This window comes from Phascolarctos cinereus, unplaced genomic scaffold, assembly GCF_003287225.1.
Source record: "Phascolarctos cinereus isolate Bilbo 61053 unplaced genomic scaffold, phaCin_HiC Scaffold_5;HRSCAF=322, whole genome shotgun sequence".
In the NCBI taxonomy this organism is placed as follows: Eukaryota; Metazoa; Chordata; class Mammalia; order Diprotodontia; family Phascolarctidae; genus Phascolarctos; species Phascolarctos cinereus.
Window position 1 is genome coordinate 294,939,346 of NW_027555958.1, and position 9,844 is coordinate 294,949,189.

Sequence of the window (9,844 nt, forward strand, 5' to 3'; positions counted from 1 at the left end):
GGACCTGTCCATCTCTAAATTCTATCATTCTCTAAAATTAGAGGTCTTGGGGACTACCTAGGGCTAAGAGAAGTCATGCCCCAATGGTCCTGGACTCTGACATCACAAAAAGACCAGAATTAGGGATCTTCAAACTTCTACCTCCCGTCAAGTATCAACTTTTGGATTATGGGAGCTATCACCACCAATTGGTTATTTTGTTTCTGGGGATCCTGTCCCCTCAAGATTTCCCCTGTAACCATCCTTAATATGAACTAATTAAACCAGCTAGAGCTGGGAGAGGGGTTCCTCTTCCTTCCATTGCTGGGGGCCTCTAGGGGTGACTGAAGGGGCCAAACTCACTTACTTCAGGTACTATGTCTCTCCACACTAGTTCTCTTTGACCTTGGCCCTGGCCTTCCTTCTCCTTGTCTCCTGCTGAGGAAGACTTGGGGAAAAGGGGTCAGCCTTTGGAGGCTGTAATTATGGAAAGTCCCCATGGGCAGCAGAAAGCCAGAGGACCAAGGACAGAAGTGCCTTGATCAGAGTGGGTAATGTACACATCCTGCAGGGAGCTAACTCCCTGGCCTCGTACCATAGGACAGAGGTTCTTAGCTTGTTTTGTGCCATGGAAGCCTCTTCAATCCTTCTCAAAAGAGAATTTTTAAAATGTATCAAACAAAATACATAGGATTACAAAGGAAACCAATTATATTAAAATACAGTTATCAAGATATTAAGGTAAAAAAACAAGTTAATGAAAGTCAGAACATGAAATTCAAGAAACTCAGAACGGGAAGGAACCTCTCAGGCCTCTAAAATGAGGAGGAGCGCAGTATTCCCAGGAAGTCTCCCCTTCTGGAAAGGGTTTAGTGCCGATAGCTCTCTGAGGTTGATAGCACCCCTTTCCGTTTTCAGACTGCACACTGGCTGCACACAACTCCTCTTCCTTAGGGGTGCATGTATTCCCTTCACCACATGCACACATGGCCCGTTGCTCATGTATAAGTATGCACCCCACCCACACGTGCAAATTAACAGCTTTGCTCACACATGTGCCTAAGCCATGTGCCAGGTGCAGTGCCCCCAGAGCCAAACGACTCCGCTGTGTTGCTGAGCCGCGCTAGTACTCAAGTCTGGGGCTGGGGGCTGTCGCCCTGCACTGGAGCCCCACTCCCTATCCCTTCCCCCAGCCCTAGTATGCTTAGGCCCTGGCTTCCCCCAGCCCCTCCCAGGGAACAAGGCTGAGATTAATAAACGGCCAGGCTCCCTCCCCTAATGGGCTCCCAGCTGCACAAACATTCCCAGAATTCAGAGCCGCCTCTGTCTGGGACAACCCAGCTTCAGCCCTAGCATTCCTGGACCCCTCCACCCCCCGACTCCCAACGTCCCCCCTGCCCCCACCCCCAAGCCAGGGACAGCTGCTCCGGAACTCCAGCAACTGACTGGGGAGCTACTCCCAGTTCAGCTTTTCCAGAGGTGGGGAGGCCAATGACCTGGGGCTGGAGACCAGCAGGGGACATGTTGAAAATTGGACAGGGTGAGCAGGAGCCCACTGAGCAGTGGGTCCTGGGAGAGGCGCTGCTGTGGCTCATCTGACCTGCCCCAGGAGGCCTGAGAGCTGACAATACCTAGGAGGAGGTGATGGGGGAGGGGGCAGAGAGGCAGAACTTGGGGGGGGGGGTCTTCCCTTCTCCTTTAAGAGATCCAGCTGTGGCTTCTCTGGAATCCGTAGCCTAGGCTGGACAAGCTTCAAATAGATCCTTATCAAGGCGAGGGAGGGAGGGAGGGCCGGGGAGGGGGAGTTGGAGACAAAGCGAAACAAAATACAGCAAAGAGGGAAAGGTGGAAGAAAGTGGGGCCCCTCTATCTGCCCCCATTCTGCAGCCTGAGGAGAAAGGGAAGGAACAACTTGTCCTGTGGGGTCAGTCGAGTCCAGACTGTCACAAGTGGGCTGAGTTCTGCTTGTGATTAAAAAAGAAGGAAAATGTTCTTCCCACCCTGCTGCAAGAGTATAATAGGGTCCATAGATAGGGAAGTAGAAGGAACCATGGAGCTTGTCCACTCCCACTCCACCCCCCCATTTCACAGATGAGGAAACAGAGGCTTAGAAATTCCCAAGGTCACCCAACAGTGAAACAAAGAGTAGGAATTTGAGCCCAGACCTTTTGACTCCAAACCCCATGCTCTTTCCCAGACCCTGTGTTGTCCTTTCAATCTGCTGGTCTCTGACCCATGAAGTGTTCTAGACTGAGAATCAAGAGATCTAGATTCTAGTCCCAAATCTGTGACCAATTTCTTATGTGACCTTGGGCAAGTCCCTCCTTTGTAAAAGTTGGGGTTTGAATTAGATGACCTTTAAGGTTTCCTTCCAGTTCTAAATTTTTTTGGAAGCAGAGCTGGATTTTAGTGAGAGTATAAGGAGTGTGCATCTCTGTACTCAATTCCAGAGCTGGAGAAGTAATGAGGAATGAAAAACGAGGATCTGGAAAGAGAAAGAAGCTGCCAACAACTAGCATCCTGGATGGCCCTCAGCCAATCAATCCATGATCCATGTCCCCATAGATGAGTAGTTCCTATGGACAGATCCTTGGGGAGGTGGAGATTAAGAGGAAAAATGTGTGTTTGGGTAACTGATGGGGGATACTAATTGATGAAGGACAGTCTGGTCCAGAACCTATTCCTCTTTTGGGTAGAGCTGCTACGGATGTCAGTTCTAGGGGGACAAGATAGAGGCAAAAAGTGGGGGAGCACTAGAAGTTTCCTGGGAGGAAATGGGGTGAGGGCTTCCTAGGAGTGAAAAAAAGCAAGGGGGTGGGATTCAAAGGCACAGTCTTTGCAAAGTTAATTTTTATGATTCTTATCCATATAGATGAGAAACTTCCAGGTCCAAGGTTCCCCTTAAATGGCTGCCTTTATTGGGCTTACAGTTTCAAGCTAAGTGCCTCAGGACTTTGGAATCTTCTCTCTTTTCCCAGTTCCTTTCCTGATTGATCCAACTACTCAGATTACATTATTTCCATTGCCTTCCTCTCACCTAAAATGCTCTTCTTTCTTCCCTAAACTGTCCCTCTATTTTTTTTTATCAACTGTACTCCAAAATTCCCTGCTCCATTCAGTCAGTAAACATTTATTAAGTACCTACTATGTGCCAGGTCCTGTGTTGTTTCAAGAAACCTTTTTAAATTTGCAATTCCAGTGGCTGCATTCTCCCTGCGTCTTCCTCATCTCAACATCTGTGCTGTCTAGTGCTCTGTTCATCCAGAGAATCTGCCTATATCACTCTATCTCTCAATTCTAGTAGTATCATTTTGGCTACAGAATTGTACTATTAGCTGTGTTGGGAACTCCCAGCATGGAAATGCCCTCCATAAACACATATTGGTAACTCCACTGAGATTTATAGTCTTTGTGAGGACAGTTAATGGTTGTTCTTCTGTTTTTGTAGGGATAAACAACTAAAAATCAAAGAGGTGCCAACCAGCTGAGGAGCAGCTGAATAAATTAAGGTATATAAATGTAATAGAATACTACTGTGCCATAAGAAATAATGAAAGGGATAGTTTCAGTGAAACCTAGGAAGACTTGCATGCACTGATGCAAAATGAAATGAGAACCATGAAAATAATTTATGCAATAACATTGCAAAGATGAAAAATTTTTCCCTTTTTTAAAATAATATTTTATTTCCCCCCCAATTACATGTAAAGATAATTTTTAACATCCTTTAAAAATTTTTTTGAGTTCCCATTTTTTTCCCCTTCTTCCCTCATCTTCCCCCTTTCTGAGATGGCAAGCAATTTGATATAGGTTATACTATGTAATCATGCAAAACAGATTTCCATACTAGAAAGACAATTTTGAAAGACATAAGAGCTCTGATCATTATAATGATCAAGAGGAACAAAGCTAAAAGCATGCTACTCACCTCCCGACAGGTGATGGACTCAAGAAGCATAATGAGACATTCAGTTTTTAGATATGGCCATGTAGGAATCTGTTGGTTTTTCTGTTTTGTTGTTTTGTTTTTGGTAAGGTAATCTGGGTTAAGTGATTTGCCTAGAGTCACACAGCTAGGAAGTATTATGTGTCTGAGGCCAGATTTGAACTCAGGTCCTCCTCACTCCAGGGCTGGTGCTCTACCCTCTGGGCCGCCTAACTGCTCTTAGGAATTTGTTTTACTTGACTATGAGCCACGCTTGTAAGAGTTTAAAAAAAAAAGTTTAAAATTGTGGTGGGGAGGGGTATAGATCTGGGCTTTAGGAAGATCATATTAGTAGCTGAGTAGAACATAGACTGGAGTGGAGAGAGACTTGAGGCAGGGAAATCAGCTGACAGGCTATTTCCATAGTCCAGAAGGGAGGTGATAAGGGTCTGAACCAGGGTGGATGTCAGTGTCAGAGGAGAGAAAGAAGCTTCTCTGTTATTGACCAGTCTCTGGCCACTTTCATTCCTTCTTCCTGATCCTTTGTGTTCTAATAGATTTCTCATCACCCTGACCCAACCCCACCTTTCCATTGAAGTCACCAATTATCTGAGTTTACGTAGATTCAATTTGGAGAACGCCAAATAATCTCCCTACCTTTTCATCTTCTGCTATCAATGTTGCTGCATAAGCTTCAATTATTTTCAGGGTGTTCTTTTTGCAAATACTTATCAGTTTGGTGGCACAGTGGAGAGAGTGCTGATTTTGGAGTCAAATCCTGCCTCAGGCTCTTACTAGCTGTGCGGCTTTTAATCTCAGTTTCCTCATTTGTAAAATGGGGAGAACAGTAGCACCTACCTCCAGGGTTGTTACGAGGACAAAATGAGATAATATATGTATAAAATGTTTTGTGAATTTTGAAGTACTGTATAAGCCCTAGCTCTTATCACCATGAGCACTACAATAGAAGATGACTTTGTGTCCCACAGAATAAGATTTCTTGTTGCTATTGTATGCACGGTAAAACTTACTGTACTTATTCCTTTCTTTGTCTCTCCAAGGAGTACCAGTGAGCCACTTTTCCATTTTACTGTAGTTTCCGTTTTCATTTTTCATTTATAAAAGAGAATGCCAAGAGGATTTGATTCAAATCCTTCAATCCCTCCACTCACTGGTCATTGGATAGAGATCCCACATTTTAGAGTAACAACAGTTAGATTAAAGTTTATAGATGGTCTAAAATAAGGGCTCTTAACCTGGAGTTGATGGACCTTCAAAGGTTGCATAGATAGATTTCAGGATATCTGTGAACTTGTATGGGGAAAATATTTTCATCACTGTATTGCAATGTAATTGATTTCCTTATGATCGTGTATATTTCATTTTATGCATTAAAAACATTATTCTGAGAAGAGAGCCACAGGTTTCACCAATATATAAAAGGGGTTCATATCACCAAAAAAAAAGTTAAGAATCCCCTGGTCTTAAGTACAATTCTTAGTACTCTCAATCCTCCATCACCACAGAGGCAGCCTCAGAGGACTCAGCACCATATTGTATTTTTCTTTGTTTTCTAGGTTGCCATGGCCCTAGAATTCATCACCAAATGGTCAATCTACTGGTAATGGGATTCTTCATATTCAACTAGGCTGGGCCTCTGAAAACAGACTTGGTTTGTAGCCAGCGCCATTCTTGAAACCTTTTTTTTTTTTAGTACATTAGAACATTCCAGAGCTTACAGTGGAGAAGAACCAGGAACCTTTTGTTTATTGATAAAAAGTGACTGCAGCTGTCTATCTAATGCAGGTTTCTAGCCAAGCCTGGGGCATTTTGCATGAGACTTCTCAGTTGGTGAGAGATTGCTGACACTTCTTTGCATGCCTGCATGAGGCTCTGAGATGGTGCAGGTGCCTTGGAGAGGGAAACTTCGTATTCTTCAAGGAAGCACATGCATGGTTTGAGACTCTTACCAGGACCAACTCCAGGAGGAAAAAACTGATAGAAGTCCGACAACTAGCTTTAGCCCAAAAGAGCCGTGACCAAAACGAAAGATACTGTGAGACAAAAATACTTTGTCAAGGTCTTCAACATGGAGACAGAGCTCTCTTGAGAAACCTTAGCATTCAGGGGATTCATAAGTCAACTGACAAATGGAAAGCTTCATACAAAGTTGTTGAGAGCAGGGACAATTTGCCCATTTAATTAGCCCCATGGAATGGTGGGGAACTCATTAAGACCTATTGCCTACTGGAGGATTTGTTTCATTTTCCAATGAGCTTAGAGACAGACATAATGGACATTCACCTCCTCAAAGGCTGGGGGGCAAAACCACCAATTAGGAGAGCTTCATGCCAAATGCCCTAGGCTTGCTTAGAAAGTTGGGTTACATATGCTTGTTTTCAATAAAAACAAACTCTCTCCACCCCAGGCTACCCTGTGATTATAGATATGCAGACCTGCATATAGTCTATTCCAGAGACTGGTGCAGCCTTTTGACTGAGTCCAAGCTTTACAAAACAAATCGTTTTATTAAGAGAATTTATTCTGTGAAGTTTGGATTCAGTCAAAGGGTGGCACTTGAGGACCTGGAGGGCCACATTGCCCTCAAGCCACAGGTTCCCCACGCCTGATATTCCTTCATCTATCTACCTACTTGCTGTAAGGGAAGGTTGTAAAAGGGCATGGGATTTACAGCTGGATGGGCCCTTGTAGTTAATCTCATACACACCCCTAATTTGACACAGAAGGAAACTAAGGCCTCATCCAAGGGCACTGCCCATGGGCAGTAGATAGTAAAACCAGAATTCAAACCCATGTCTTCTGACATCCGTTGCCTTCAAGACACCCAGCTTATGAGGGTCATAGGACAGATCACAGATTTGGAGCTAGAGGAGAACTTAGAGTCCACAGAGTCCAATCCTTTCATTTTTAGGATGAGGAAACTGAGGCTGAGAAGGTTAAATAGCTTGCCTGGGGTCACACAATTAATTTTCTGTGACAGGACTTGAATATGGGTCTTTCTGATTCCAAGTTCAATATTCTATCTGCCATACCACCTCTCTTACTATAGAGGATGCCTTTCTCCTGAGAAAAGAGACGAAAGATTATATATTCACTTATTCTATGCTCAGCCAAATCATATTATTTCCTATCCCCTTACACCCTTCTTTCCTTTTCCATGAACCCCAGTGCCTGAATAGACTCTTGCTCCCAGGCTCCACATCATCTCTAATCTTGATCTCTTCCTCCTCTTTCTTTTTTTATTTTATTTTTTAAGCAATTGGGGTTAAGTAACTTGCCCAGGGTCACACAGCTAGTGTCAGGTGTTTGGTCTGAGGTCAGATTTGAACTCAGGTTCTCCTGACTTCAGGGCCGGTGGTCTATCCACTGCGCCACCTAGCTGCCCCTTCTTCCTTGTCTTTCAAGGTCCAAATTGGGTGCTCTCAGTTCCATGATTCTTTTCTTGATCCCAACCAACTATAAATGATCCTTCCCACCTTGAACCTCTTGGGTCATTCTGTTTAGATCTCTCATAGACACATATATTCTAACTTACAGTTATCTGGATATGTCCCTCATCATCCTATTAGAGCATAAGCTCCTAGAAGGCAGGGATAATATCATTTTCTCTTCCTCTACCTAAGAGGGCATAGACTTACAGTCAGAAGGGACCTTAATCTAATCTAATTTCCTTATTTTACAGATGAGGAAACTGAGGCCCAAAGAAAGGAAGCTATGGACACAATCAGTGACAAAGCTTGGACTAAAACCCAAGTCTCTTGACTCTCTTCTTCTAGTTCATTGCCCTTCACACCATACCATCCTACCTCCTAGCAAATAATAGCTGCTTGATAAAAGTTTGTTAGATTATTTACTTACTTGGGACATGCATTAAGTACTGTTGAGTTGGAAGATAAGTTAGGTTTATAAGCCCAGTGAACTCAAGGTGTCAGCCCCAGAGAGGCTGAGATGGTGGGCAGCAGACATCATACCAGAGCCCACAATGAAGACATGTTCTTCCCTTCCGCAGGCCCCTATGAAGGAATGAAGACAATCCTATCTTCATCCCACCAATTCAGCCCCATATAAGTAAGGATTATAGCATCATGGATTTAGAACTGGAAGAGATCCTCAGACTTTCATTTTACAGATGAAGAAGGGGCCATCTCCAGTTGTCCTGACACCTATCTGGCCACTGGACTCAGATGGCTCTGGAGGAGAAAGTGAGCCAGGTGACTTTGCACAGCCCTCCCTCCCTTAAATCCAATTCACTTGCATGCCATGGCATCCACTCTCTGATGCCATGGTCCTCTTTGAGAACGAAGGACAAACAGCAGCAGCAGATGAGGAAACTGAGGCCTAGAGAGATGAAGGTCACACATCTAGTAGTGAAACAAAGCAGAGATTCAAACCCAAATCTCCTGACTCTGGATTCATCATTCTTTCTGTTGTATCATTGCTGACGGCCTCTCTTACTCCCAACAAAGAGTAGCACATAGGGGTGTCCAACCCCAAAATTTGCCTGGATGAGGCCTCACAATAGTCTGGAGAGGTAGGTAGTGTAGGTATTGTTTTTTGTTTTGTTTTGTTTTTCCCCATTTTATGGAGTTTCAGAAAAGTTAAGTGACATGTATCAAATCACACAGCGCTGGGACAGAATTCTAAGCCAGATCCCTCATTACCAAGTAGATACTTGGGAATTAGACCTTGAGTCAGGAGTCTTGGATTCACATAATCCTCGATCTAGAGCTGGAAGGGACCTTGGAGACCATCTAGTCCATTTTACAAAAGACAAAACTGAGGCTGATAAAATTAAGTGATTTATTCAAGGTCACTTAGGTAATACATAACAGGCAGCACCTGAACCGAGGTCTTCTGACTCCAAGGCCCGTGCCCTTTCCAAGCTCTTTTGGGCAAATCATTTTGTCTCTCAAAGCCTTAGTTTCTTCATCAGTACAATGGAAATAATAATGCCTGAACTACCCGCCTCATAGGATTGCTGTGAGGAAAATGATTTCTTTTTTTTTTTAATTATTTTTAGGCAATTGGGGTTAAATGACTTGTCCGGGGTCACAAAGCTTGTAAGTGGCAAGTATTTGGTCTGAGGCCGGATTTGAACTCAGTCCTCCTAGACGTCAGAGCTGGTGCTCTATTCACTGCACCACCTAGCTGCCCCCAGAAAATGTTTTCTGCTGACCATGTTCTCCTACTCAAACTCTAACGGCCTCTGGGATCAAATACAGAGTTTTTAAAGCCTTTTACTACCTGGCCTCAACCTACCCTTTTTACCTTATTATACATTATTCTTCTTCCTGAACTCTTCTCTTCAGTCAAACTGGCCTCCCCTCTGTTCCTCACACACAACATTCCATCCTCCATCTCTGGGCCTTTGCAAGGCCATCCCCCATGCCTGAAATGTCCTCTCTCTTCATCTTAGCATCTTAAAATCCCTTGTTTCCTTCAAAATCCTGCTCAAGCCCCCACCCTGCTAATGAAGCCTTTCCTGACTAGGTGGCACAGTAGATAGATAGAGTGCAGGCCCTGGAGTCAGGAAGACTCATTTTCCGAGTTCAAACCTGGCCTCAGACACTTACTAGCTGTGTGACCATGGGTAAGTCACTTCACCCTGTTTGCCTCATTTTCCTCATCTGTAAAATGAATTGGAGAAGGAGATGGCAAACCACTCCAGTATCTGCCAAGAAAAACAAAACAAAACAAATGAGGTCACAACAACAACAAACACAACTCCCCCACATACCTGCTTATGCCCTCCCTCTTCCAATAATTTACCTTGTATTTATTTGGTATATGCTGATTCATGGCAATGTTATCTTCCTTTCTTTTCTGTCTTTGTATCACCAGCCTGAGGCAAATTGTCTCGGTATAACATACTCTAAAAAGGAACACTGGCTCTGAAGTGGGAGGACCTAGGTTCATGCC

The 9,844-nt window shown here is 44.0% G+C and overlaps 1 long non-coding RNA gene across 1 annotated transcript; it reads left to right on the top strand.

The window, feature by feature from the left end:
* Positions 1 to 1,368: 1,368 nt before the first annotated feature.
* LOC110215859 (uncharacterized) lies at positions 1,369 to 6,354 on the top strand. The gene is made up of 3 exons (XR_002326631.2): positions 1,369 to 1,519; positions 3,428 to 3,488; positions 5,482 to 6,354. It is a non-coding gene; the product is annotated as an uncharacterized LOC110215859 (long non-coding RNA).
* Positions 6,355 to 9,844: the final 3,490 nt, after the last annotated feature.